General features: G+C 47.3%; 1 protein-coding gene across 1 annotated transcript in view; it reads right to left on the bottom strand.

Annotated features, from left to right (window-relative positions):
• The window catches only part of CACNA1G (calcium voltage-gated channel subunit alpha1 G), a 146,107-nt gene that overhangs the window by 67,891 nt on the left and 65,006 nt on the right, over positions 1–13,210 (bottom strand). The window lies entirely within an intron of this gene.

The raw sequence follows: 13,210 nt of genomic DNA on the forward strand, positions 1-13,210 counted from the left end.
TTTTCAAAAGCAGAGATCTGAGGTGATATAGCTGGAATGGCTCAAAAAATATCGTTACCAGGAAGCCCCAAATCTGCTACTGCAGAGGGGTCTGATCCTGGCATTCTGGACTGATAATTTAAAAATAGAGATATGACAAAAACCTTAAGACTCCCAGTAGTCTTAGACCTTAATTAATACCTTTTATGTTTTTGTAGCATATTTCACAGAGGGTTCCCAACAATGCCTGCAGATGCCCAGCACTGCGCTTTCCCCGACAGGTGGGCGGGCATTATTGGAAAACATATGGTAGAAGACAAAAACCGGTGGTGTAGTCTGTTTAGGATCAGTCAGTGGCAGACAGGAACAGAATCCTCAGTATCAGATCCCTTCTCCCCATTTAACCCCAACACACGGCTGCAACTGCATGTTTGTACTTAAAGGCTTCATTTAAAATCAGGAGCCAACATTGTGCTGGCAGATGGCCGAGGGGTCATGTCAGCAACACTGAGGTGGCACAGGGCACAGCTCACACAGAGGGTGCTGGCTCCCCTTGGGTAGTTTGGCATTTAACTCACTCAGATATGGTTCCAAATCCCCAAGTGTAACCACCCATGTGGCTTTACATGCATGAACACCATGGTGGGTTATGGCCAGACGTGCATGTTTGCAGCAGCCACACCATGAGCAGAAGGCAATCTGCAATATATGCAGCTGACTGTGCCCAGCACTTACACAAAACATCTGCAAGGCTGACCAAAAACTTCCTGTGACAGACCAGGAGCTGCCACACCACAGCATAAGTTGTAGGATTTGACATGAGGAAACCCAACCCCAACACCACGGCAACCATGAGAGGGGAGGACTCAGGTGCAGGGTCAACAATCATGTTTCAAAACCCCAAAAAACCACAGCAAACAAAGGCTTCACAGATACACATTGGCAAATAACAGGCATTCAACTCTTTCTTTCCCAGGGTTAAAATTATCCAGGCCCAGCCTTTGAAGCTCAAGCTTCTCCAACACAGTGTGAGGGTAAATGGGGACCAAAACTGGTCTGATGTTAGTTCAGTGTGGTAGTGTAATCCCTGTGGACTTGCACAGAAATTGGTGGGAGCTTGTGATGACACAGAATAGTAAAGGGGGAAACAGCAGCATTTAAGAGAAAACAATAAAAAAAAAGAATAAAAAAGGAGGTGTTGAACACAACTTATGCCTCAAGCATCCTCATTGAGGAACAGATCCCTTGGCTAGAGTTTGCCAAACACACCATACACACTAGCCCAAATCACCAGCTCACTGATCTACAGCTAAAATACAGCTCCAGCTCCTGATATTAAACACAGCCTTGGTTTAAAGCCATATACCTATGGGAACACTCAGACACAAAGTAATAAATAGGTCGGGAACTTATATGTCAAGCTGCACCTCAGGACAATTTCAAATAGCTGAAAGTCTACATTAGTCACAAAAAAATGCCAACTCATTCATGAGTGCCCCAGCGCTGAGGCAGGCTGTGCTGTTATCAGTACTGCAGTGATCCTGCTGGAAAGATGTGTTCCTGGAAGCTTTCCTTCTCATCCATCAGGATCACTAACCTAGGCCCTGAAGGCAGATTTCCACCCTCTATCCCCCCTGCTGTGGTGGCGCTGGCAAATCCAGCTGGCCCTGCAGGCACGACCCAGTTAAACCCCTTAATGCATGAGCAGCGCCCAGCGTCTCCCATAGCCACAACATCCCTTGCTCATGGAGGCTGACATGGAAAATCCAACAGCCCTGCAAGGGATGACATGTTAATTGCATGGATTAATGAAACTTCACACTTCACGAGCACCTTCTGGTTGGAGTTGTTTGGATGTGTAAATCTGGGTGGAAGGCACTGGCAGAGCACAGCTGGGTGATGTGGGGAGTCAGAAGGGGGGGCAGCACTTACCCTGCAACTCTCTCAGCACCCCCAGAACCCACTTGAAGGGTCATGGCCTCCCAGTCCATAAAACATCCCTTACAGAACACCCAGCTCAGGAGATCCCCAAATACCCTTGGCACTAATGTGGAAGAGCTACAGGTGATGAGGTGATGTTTAGCACCCACAGCAGCACCATGCATCTGCCCCTGCTTCACCCCAAAAAAGCCATCGGCACCCCCCACTCCTCTGCACATTCTTTTCCACTTCCCTTCAGGAAACAGTTTTTAATTATCTGAGACATTGGGCAGACATAATAAAAATGAAGAGTGGGATCTCTTGAACCAGAGATGAGAATTAATATCCAAAATTCTAAGATTAATGGCCAAAATGGGTTGAAAGAGAAAGGGAAGACTTTTCTTTCACCCATCCAGGAACAGAGAATGGTCTCCAGAGTAGCCTGGAGCTCTGGGGAGGGCAAGCTGAGCCTCTGCTGGAAGCACCCCCAAAACGGACCCATCTGAAATTGGCTGAGTTATTTTGCTTGGGGAAAAAAACACATCCCCAAACAGTCGAGATGGGGCAATGCAAATTACTTGGAGGATTTCACAACCAGCTGTGGGCACTGTCCCCCAAGACCCTCAGTCCCACTCGGGGATCCCAAGGGCAGCTCTTGAGCCCCCTGCAACAGCTCAACATCCCTTTCAAGGGACACATCACTGCAGCTGGTCCATGGGGCACCCGCATGGACCCCTGCCATGAGCACCACCAGGATTTATTTATATAAACAAAGGGGGGCTGTGATCATGATCCCACCCAAGGGGATCCCAGCCAGGCAGTGGGGATTCAGACCCTCCTGAGAATGTCAGCTATGGGATTTTCACATAGCCACAGATGAATATAGAAAATAAGACTTTTTATAAGATGCTTCTGCTCTAGAGAAATCACAAATATGTTTCAGACATCTTTCCTGAGACATCATTACAATACAGCAGGAATGTGCCTTTGTTCTTCCATGGGAATTGAAATTGGCATCTCATCCTAAACAGGAATGCAGAGTGTCAGACTTGGCAAACTGAAACAGTGCACACAAAATCTTGCAAGTTCTCTCCATTTCAGTCCCCATTCCTTTATCCCTTTGCTCTGTATTGTAAATCAACCAAAATTAAAAACCATAAATAAAAATCAGCTTGAAGAATAACATGGAACTTTTTGCTCCCCAAATGTTCAAATGAACACTTCAAATATCTCAGACAATATATTCCAATAAAGTTTGGATTTTTTTGAGGCCAGTTCACTGAAAATGCTCCTTTCCCACAAACGGCTTCAAATGTGATAAACTGCCATTTTCTGACAATAACTGTCTAATCAAAACACTATCGACCAGCTCTAGACATGATGTACCTGAGAGAGTCACTGACTCCTGGCACACAACCAGCTCTGTGTGCCCTCGCTGGGCTGGGAGGAAAAGAGATGGTAAAATCACTCAGCTTTCCCCTCTGAGGGCCACAACAGCAGCAGCTGGGGGAGGTAACATCCTTCCTTTGACTAAATGATATATTGTGGGGGCCCAGGACCATGCTAAAAAGGATATTTTGCAGGAAGCAGAGACTGAGGTGCACAGCCTGGGGTTTCTATGCAGCACAAAGCCTCTGCCCACTACTCCCATTACAGCACAGCTGCCACAGCCTCATCTTTTCCATTAAAAGAAGAGTCTGCTAATTCTCTCATCAGTAACAGCAGTGACTAATTAAAAGCAAAGCATTCTATGATTAAACGAGCAACACCCAGAAAGAGTGAGATCCAAGCACGATTCAGCTGTGGCACGAAACACCAGCTCTTCCGATGAGTCCTCAGTAAATACTGAATTTTGTTTCCAGGACATCTCGCCTTGCTGGACACACAGACGTGTTGTCCTGGATAAATCATTCCCTGTTAGCCTTCTGTTTGTGTAGTGTCGATTTGTTGATGTACCAAACAGCACATTGACAAGCTCTGGCAGCACATGAAATAGGAGCAGACAGGGCAGCATCGCTCAGAAACACCGCACAGCATCGAAGGCAGCAGGAGGAGGCGAGCCCTGGGCATCCACCCAGCCCTAACCCTGCCTGGCAGGGTGCAAGTGTGGCAGCAAGGAGGGGATGCCTCTGTACCCTGCCTGGAGGATTTAGGCAGGGCTGTCTAGCACCAAGCAGAACACTGCAGGGGGGACAGGAGGAGGCAGGGAAAGATGTCCCCAAGATGCCTCAAGAGGTATCTCAAAGCTGCATGAGCACTTTGCCATTTTTCAGCAATCAGAAATAGGCTGTAACACTTTTCTTTCCTTTTCCCCCTCTTTTTAAAACTGAATAGAAGCTCATGAGTGAGGTTTCTGAAGGCAAAGGGATGTATTCCATTTCCAGTTGGGCACATGCTACTCCTTCCTGAGCGTGGGACTCCGAGGTGTCTGGTACACAGGCAAGGCTGGAGACATTAAGTGGGTAAAAAGATGAGGACAGGGGTTGGGGCCATGAAAAGTGGCAACCCTGAGCCCCAATTCCTGAAAAACAAGCCCTGCTGTAGGGTGAAGTGCAACCAAGTGTCCTGGCAGATAGTGCACAGAGCTTACAAAGCTTCTAATCCTGCCTTCCTCCACCTGTGACCCATATAGGGCACAAGCTCTTCATCATCATCAGACCTGCACTCAGTGCCATGGGCGTGGCTGGCACAGATCCATCCATCCCACATTCCCCTTGCCCAGGCAGCAAGCTCCAGGCTGTGGCCAGGCTCAGTCTTGCCCACCCTCTGCTCCTGGGATGCCAAAACAAAAGAGCAAAAGCACTCCAGGGTCTTTCCTCTCTATCTTGCTAACAGTAAAATAAAATAGAAAAAACCCCTGTCTCTCGACACAGCACAGAGGGAAGAATGGGATGACCAGCCAGGAGGCAGTTCCCTCCTGATCCCAAGGGATATCTTTGTGATATCACTCTGCTACTGAGCGAATCCAGAAGACTGTGAAAACTTCTAACCCATTCAAACGGCTGCAGAATAAAACCTTTCTGAAATCATTACCATGGCAACTAAGGAAAAATAACACAGAAAGAAAATAGTGACCTCAGCTATTTCACAGGAAACACCAATAACGTTTTACTGACTCATCACTTGCAGATATTTAATATATATATAGGAAAAAAATCAAATGGGTCACATAAAGATGGGGTTTTCAATCTGACACTGCTCTGTTAAGATCCTCTCCACCCTCCACGTGGGTGCAGACATGCACTGGGTCCACCTTAAAACAGGAGCCAGACCACAAGCCCTGGGGCAAAATGCAAGAAATTGTGATGAACAGAAGCAGCACTTAATTAACAAAATGAGGTGCTCTTTCTTTGTCCTCTCCCACGCTCGATTCCCCATCATTGATAGCTCTTGGCTGTGTCCTCAATCAACCTACTAGCCTTCTCCATGCACTGTCCTCATCACACCCATGTTATTCTTCCTGCCTTGGTGCACCCACTGAGCCACAGCCATCCAAAATACCACTTTGGTTCCCCTCGGTAAATACAGCTCCTGTTGGCTCCAGAGCTACTTTATAAATAGAAACTCAATCCACGCATATTTTCAGCAATGACATTCATTGTCTTTGGGGCTCCTTAAAAGGTATCGGGCTCTAACTATTGTCCTGGGTCCAGCAGTGCGAACCTGAGCTGTGCTTAATCAGAGCCTGACAGACTGATGTGCTTCCTCTACTCATCCTTTGCCAAACTGGTTAAAGAAAACAATTCAGAAAGTAACAGGATTGCAGTAGTTTTTGCTCTGCTCCTCCTGGGGCTGTAGACATGGATAGGGCAGCATGCTCACTGCTCAGTGGGCAGGAGGAGGACTGCTGGGATGTTCAGGATTTATAGGCATTTATTAAAAGGAAATGACTCTGACAGACAAGTGAACAAGTCCAGTTTCATCCCTTCACCACATGGAAAAGGAGGATTTTCTTACGGGCTGAATGAAGGCTGAATATTTCATGCCATGGCATGTAATGCTTTAAGAAAAGGAGGAAAGCAGCTTTCATTTCGGAGAAATCAGAGCTGTTTGCACAGGAGGGACTCCCCTTCCACCACTGCCACTAATCTCCTCGCCTTCCACCCAGCCTTCCCCATTCCAATCAACAAATGTCCCTTCCCACCCTACACATGTAGAGGGAAGGAGCCGAGTACTGTCAACTTGGCACCTTCTGGTGCAAGGCCTTCCTGTCCAGCACATCCCTATTGAAGAACCATGGCCAACAACCAAATTCCCCGGCTCTGACTGCCCATGCGGGAACATGTCCCCACGAACCTCCTTTCTGCCTTGAGACTGGGGTGCAAATGATGATATAAGCCCCAAGCTTGAGGGAGAACCACATCAACCCACCCTGAAGGAACCTACCATAAACCACCACTGCCCAGGACCATAAACAGGTCCCACCAATTATGTTCTCTCTACCACTCTCAGGAGGCACAGCAGCTATTCTTGCCTGAACTCCTTATCTCTCTCAGCTTGAGATTTCTGGATGAATATTATCCCAGAAAATGCAAGAAAAACACGAGCTAGCTCATCCCTCTGCCCAAGTTTCGAAGGAGCTTAAGCCAAACAAAAGCTGCATTTCCACTTGGTCACACCTTGTAAGTACTTGAGATTTAAAGCCCTCTATTTCTGGTTAATCTAAACCAAGTTTGAAACTTATCTCTCCATTAGTACTTGAGAAGGGACCAGGAGGAGGGAGGAAATAAAAAAAGAAGAGAGCAAAAGAAAAGGCTGCCACTGTAAGGCTCCTGCACAGTTCTGCTGAACCCAGATTTCTGATGCTGGTAACACTATCTCTAATGCTGACAGACCTCCATGGGGGAAAAGCCGGTTGTTTCCTAACATCAGCAAAAAAACAATTATAACAAAAAGCTGAAATCTAGCAGAGATGAGGAAAAAAGCACTCAGCTACTGTTCCTGCTCCCTCTGGGGGCTGAGCAGGGTAGGAAGGGGCTCAGTGAGGACATGAGGGACAACAGGGCAGAGCCATGGGTGCCAACAGCATTGGGACCAACTTCTGCCAGGAGAATCGAGGAAAAAACCAGTCTGAACCCTGGGAAATCACCAACAACAAGCTACCAGAAGTGCTTACAGATAAAAGCATTTGCTGGTGCAAGCTGAGGGTGCTCCAGATGCTCTAGCTGAATTTGCTGGCTCCCACCCAAGGGGAACAACCACAATAATCAAAGAAGGAGCAGAGAGAAGCGCCTGGCTATCTGCAGAGAGCAGCGATTTTTCATCCATACAAGGATGAAGCGAGTTTTGAAAGCACACATCATTTTCCCATTTCACTGAGCTGAAGTCTCTTCTCAACGCTGCCTGAGCAGAGATAACACAAGGGTATGGATGGCAGCTGAAACAACAGCTGTAATGATAGGATCTAAGGCAGCCCGAGTATTTCCAGCCTCTGTACTAAATTAACAGGACAGGATTGACACTTATGGCTCCCCAACCAGGGATCTGAAGAAAACTTTAGCAGGTGTCAAGGAATCCACATAGTCTCATCCCTAAAACATGTAGAGAACTGAATTATCTGATAAAACAAACACCGTTTCCAGTTGCATGAAATCTCATTTAATTTTCAAATCGTTCAGTCTCCAGAATGAGGATAAAATCTGCTTTATACACACAGACCATTTTTAATGACTAAGAGGGCCATGGCATCCCTATATTTTTTACCCCTTGGAAGAGCTTCATGAGTGAGTCAATTAAAACATACGAGTTCCTGCAAGATCTCATAAACCCTTCAAATTGCTGAGAAGCAGAAGAACCCTCAAGGTCCATAAAAAGAATTACCCCCAGTAACAAACAGAGAGCTGGTTTTGAAGCCAGTGATCCCAGCGATTAACAGCTCTGATGACTTCCATTAGTGTTGACTTGACTCCTCCAGTCTCCAACAACAAACCGTTAATAAGAGGAATTTCTGCATAAGCGGGAACTAATTGAATACAGCACGCACAAATCTATAGGGCACCTCATTTTCCTGCCTTAGGAGCACCCTATGTAGCTGGAGTGCTCAGAAATTAAGTTGAAGGTACCTCCAAGCCCTGCACTGGGCAAAGCCAGCAGGCGCCGAGGGAGGGATAGCCTTGCTGTGCTGCCAAGGCTTTGATTGCTTGGCTAAGAGTAGCTGGCACGGGGCTGGAGAGATGTGTAATGGAGTTAAACAAAGCCATGGGATGTGCACCCAAGTGGAAGGGGAGATACCTCTAGGAAGAGAAGACAGCGCATGAACGTAAGACCTTGCGAGTTCCCCAGGAAGAGCCTGGGGCAGAAGGAGGTTGTCCAGGGAAAAGCTGTCTCACTGATTTAGGGATGCGCACACCTGCGTAAGCACCTTTCTGAAACAAAGCCTAATGAATCAGATTTGTACAGGGAAGCATCAAATTAGAAATTACACCATGGAGAAAAGCTGGGCTGTACTATTGAGGCCCCAGCTGGAGTAAGGCAGCCAGAGTGCAGGGTTAAGGGGTACAGCACTGGTTTGCATTGGTGTGTGATGCAGAGAGCCACTGGTGCAGCATCAGCTGCTGCCTGGGTGTGGGATGGGTCTTTGAGTCCCTGCACTCTCAAGAAACAAATCAAAAGAGGTGCAAGAGATACTGAAAGTATTTAAAAAAAAAAAAACCAAGAGATTCCCTTCCTTCCTGACCTGGAGACCTGACACAAATCCATGCACATCAAAGAAGCCAAAGTTTAGATGTCCTGGATTGACCTGGCATGGAGCCATGGAGGCTGGAGGGGGCACAGTGCTTCCCATTACTGCCCTTTGCAACCAGACAAGGGTGAGCTGCAGCTGATCTCTGTATCCTCCACAGCCTCAGGAGGTCAATGAGCACTTGGCAAGATCTCATTTTGGCACATAGGGATGTCAAAAGAGCAGTCTCCATACAGCTGACAAATCTACACCTGCCTTCCACCAGCAGCAAAACATTCAACTGGACTTGAAACTGTGGAGATTAGGATGCTCTTGACCATCAAGTCCTGGGAACAAAGTGCTTCTGATCCCAAAGATGCCCTTATCTTTTGAGGCACTGTTTGTTTGGCCTTCCAGCCAGGCCAAGACTTTGGACACTCAAGCACTGCAACACCTGAGGCACCAGCCAGCCAAATCCCCGCTGCCCAACTCCCTTACGCTTTTCCATGGAACAATCCAATTTTCCTCCCACAAAGTGAAATCAATCTGTGGGTGTCATGACAGCTAATAATTTTCAGTTACCTTCTCCCCTGCACACTGAATTCAGGCAGAAGTACATAAATACCATTTGGGTGACTATTATTAATGCTTGAACCCACAGCCTAATGGTTGCTCCACACTGGCAGGTTTTCTAACCCTTCACCTCCCCCCTCCATCATCTTGGTTACCTGAAAATTTCATGTTCTCTGACACTGATTAAGATGACTCCCATGTTCTCCATCCTCGACTGTGTACATAAATAGACATTTTAATGCATTATGCCAGCAAGGTTTCCTTTGACTCCTTGGCACAGATGGTTGATATTTCCGTGCTGCAGCAGCTATTAGATCGTAATGTTACCGGTGACAACTTTACATCATCTGTACCCTGCACACTCCCCTGCAGCAGGATGCACCAGGAATTCAGCCTGAGATACTGCCATGGACTTAGGCTGCTCCTGTCCCCTGCAGAAGGAGTTTACACACCTTGGCTTGGGGCACTGTGACTTTGTAGACGCCTACAACAACTTGCTGTAGCTGGAGGTACTTCACTAGATGTACTCATGCCAGGGGAATGTCAGGCATTGCCTCATTCCACTTCCTTGAAGAACTATCTCCCATGGATGATAAGTTATCCCACAGAGTCATTCACCCTTGTCACCTCTTCAATTTGCTTTTAAAAATTAACAAAAGGTTCCCCACAGGTCTGAATAAATTTCTTCTTCCTTCCTTCCGAGACACCATGGTTTTGGATCAATCTAGACCCAACTCCATACAAGCTCCAGCCAGGGATTTGAACCAACTGCAGCTTTGGGGAGGCTGGTGCAGGACACTCCAGTCTCCTTCTTGTTATGTTAACAATGGCAAAACACCGCAGAGACGGCAGCTGAAATTCAAGCACTATTTAAACAAATGAATATGTAGGGTATAGTTCATACAATGCGAGTTCAGACAAGGAAACTCAGAACAGCCAGGCAGCTCAATATGAACCAGATTTTAAAAACAAAAACAAAACCCCAAAGCCCTTCCTCAAGGAAGCCCTTGCCGAATTCTTTCCCCTGCTGAGGAGTCCAACATCACGCCTCGTACTAAAGCCTTTGCATTTCACTCCAAGAAAGGACTTGGAGGAAAAAAAGGAAAATAAAAGCAGCACATTATGGAACAGAGCCTGGCTTACAGCCAGGGCTGGGGGGAAAGCAGCAAAGAAACCCTCTGGTTTAGCAGCACATTTTACTCCTGCTCTATGGCAGAACAAGCTTTTGCAAAGCCCCAGCCGTTTGAACCCGCAGTGCTGCAGAGGCTCAGCTTCCCTAAGGCGAATCAGTCAATTGGTTCAACAGTGTATTTAAAATCCCCTGGAGTCTACCTTTAAATCACCTTTATATTCCTCTACCCAAAGCTAAGAGTTTCTACCTGCATTTTGCTTCATCTCTGTAGAAAAACAAGCTATTTAGAAGTCACATTAATAATCCGTGGCAATCTGGTTGTCATTTCCCTGATGGAAAATTTCACACTGCTGCCCAGCAGTCACAATGTGGCAAGTGCTGAGCACCTCACACCACTCTGCCTCCTTCCCACCAAGCCCAGCCACCAGGAGAACAGAAGGAGCTGGAGCTGGATGGGTGGGATGGGGAGGATGGGCAGGAAATGCAGAGTTACGCCCAGTCAGGTGTACTTACGGCACACACACGTGCAGGAACCATGCGGAAACAACCTGATGCTGAGTGAGAGAGCGTCATGAATACACCACCATAGAAGGTCAGTGAGCTCATGTAAAAAGGAACTTAGAGGAAACCCAGCTCTGGAAGCCTCAGCCATATCAGGGTAAAATGTGTGTTGACAATGACTTCACTGTGGAAGGTGGTCTGTGGAGAGGAGCTTGTGGGGACATCAAATGCCTTTTGTATGAGCATCCAGCACCCCTGGCCATGGGTGCTCAGTCTGGCCAGGCTGACCAATGGGTGAATACAAACAAATAGCAAGAGGTGGGGGCCAGTGTTTACAACACACTCACAAGCTGCCACTCATTTTTATGTGCCTTCAGAGAACCACTGTTGACCCAAACTTCCCAACCTGGCCTTCTCTCATTGCTGAGTCTGTTAAGCAAGTGACTAAAAGGCTGTTTCAGTCTTCTATACATCTGCCCTGGAGAAAAGCAGGTCCCTCCAGGCTGCCTGTCCCAACGTGAGATGTCAGATCTTCAGAGGAGCAAACTTTTCTCCTTGGCTATAATGAAGATCTCAGCTCATTAGCTCTTGTCTTGAAGTCCAGAATGCTCTGGTGGTCCCAGAGCTGCTGAATTCCACCCAGTATTGCTGGGGACAGATGGGAGGGCAGAAGTCTCTTCCCTCTTAAGTAACCTCCAGCCCATCCTTCCTCTCACAGAGTAGCTGCTAGTGTGTCCTCTCCCCTGTATCAAAGGGCTGCTAAACAACACACGGTTTTTGACATGACACCTTAAAACATGTCCTGAAAATATTTACCCTAATATAGCCTGCTGTGCCCACGGTGGCATGTAGAAAACCCAAGAGGCAAATATTCTTTAAATAAGCAGAGAGCTTAATATAGAAATCATGGAGTCAAGTACTCTTCAAGCCCCCTCACGTCTTTGCAAACATCAGCCAGTAAAGATAAATTTGACATGGTTGATCACTTGCACTTTTAGGAAAGAATCTTCTAAAAAGAAAAAATTCACGTTTCGGTGTTTATAATCTCTGCAGAAAGGCCTGGTGCAGCACTTTGCCTCTCTAATTCCTGCTCTCATAACTGTCAGATTATGAAATTGCCGACTATAAGACTCCTGAGTTTATAAAAAACCACCTCTCTGTTCTCTGCCGCCACTTCGAGCAGATGAACTAATAAAAACAAGCTCCTCTATTCCCTCCAAATGCCTGGGAGAAAGGAATCTGGAACAGTAGTAGCTTCAAAATACTGTTAAAGAAAGCAACCACCCACAGCGTCTGGAGTCCCCCCACGTTTATCAGCTCCCTTCACCCTTGTTACCCGAAAACTGCCACAAAAAGTCTGCCTCTTCCCATCCAGCCATTTGATGGAACTCACCACTGTCCTGGAAACAGGCCAGCATTCCCCTGCCCTATTTCTCCCAAGGCAAAGAATTAAGGAGCTGCGTTGCCTTTAGGGTGTTTGATGATGGGATGGTCCCCCTGGTACATGCACAGTGGGAGCTCACACCGGCATCTCCCAAAGATGCTCCTGGTAAAGGGCAACAAGCCTTGACAATCTGTCCCTTGGACAGCCACAGCAAAGACACGGTGGATCTGCTTTCACCTTTCAGCCAAACGAGGAATATAATTGTTTATCCATTTCTGTGAGCCACCTCCCCCCAGCGCCTTCAGAGATGATCTTCCTGAGATTATTAAATAAAGGTGGAATCACTCAAGCTTTCCCGCAGAGCTCCCACCAAGGGCAGCAGATGAAGGTGAAACCTGCAGGACTTTGGAGCACGTCGCTGTTTAATGTGTACTGAAAACAACACTTAGACAGCCAGACTGAAGCAGGGTGTCACGGGGAAGGTGCTGGCTCAAAGGGACACATTTAGCACAGCCGCATCTCCCCAGTGTTTGGTCACTGAGGCATTAATGCCATGGGAGGACAGCGGAATTTGGAGTTGATCTGCAGCCACCACTGCTGCCACTGGGAGCTGTGGCAGAAACACCTCTGTGTGCAACTGTGAGTGATCAGCAAACATGAAGCGTGCCAGGAAGGAACAAAAGTGAACAGCCACAAATTGAGATGCAATGAGTTCCCAGCCAGGACTGGCTCCGGGACAGGGGAAGCTGTGTCTGTCTGGGAGCAGAGAGCTCTACATACCAGGAGAAGTACCATGCTGGGAGCCATCAAGCATTGGAGGGATCTATAACAAGGTTTTGCAGTGTCTCAGAATCTTCACTAATAAACACTTCACCCCAAACAAATTGTGCACCTGCAGCCCCCCAACGTGCCATGCCTGCAGCAGGATCAAGGGCACCATGCCAGGTGAGCCCCAGCAGCAGCCACAAAACCCACGTGAGGCCAGAGCATGTAAAGCCTCTCTCAAAGCAGAGCTCTTGTTATCCTTATGGAGCCATTTCAAGAGGATTGTGGCAACTCC

The sequence above is a fragment of the Pithys albifrons genome, chromosome 19 (assembly GCF_047495875.1).
Source record: "Pithys albifrons albifrons isolate INPA30051 chromosome 19, PitAlb_v1, whole genome shotgun sequence".
NCBI lineage: Eukaryota > Metazoa > Chordata > Aves > Passeriformes > Thamnophilidae > Pithys > Pithys albifrons.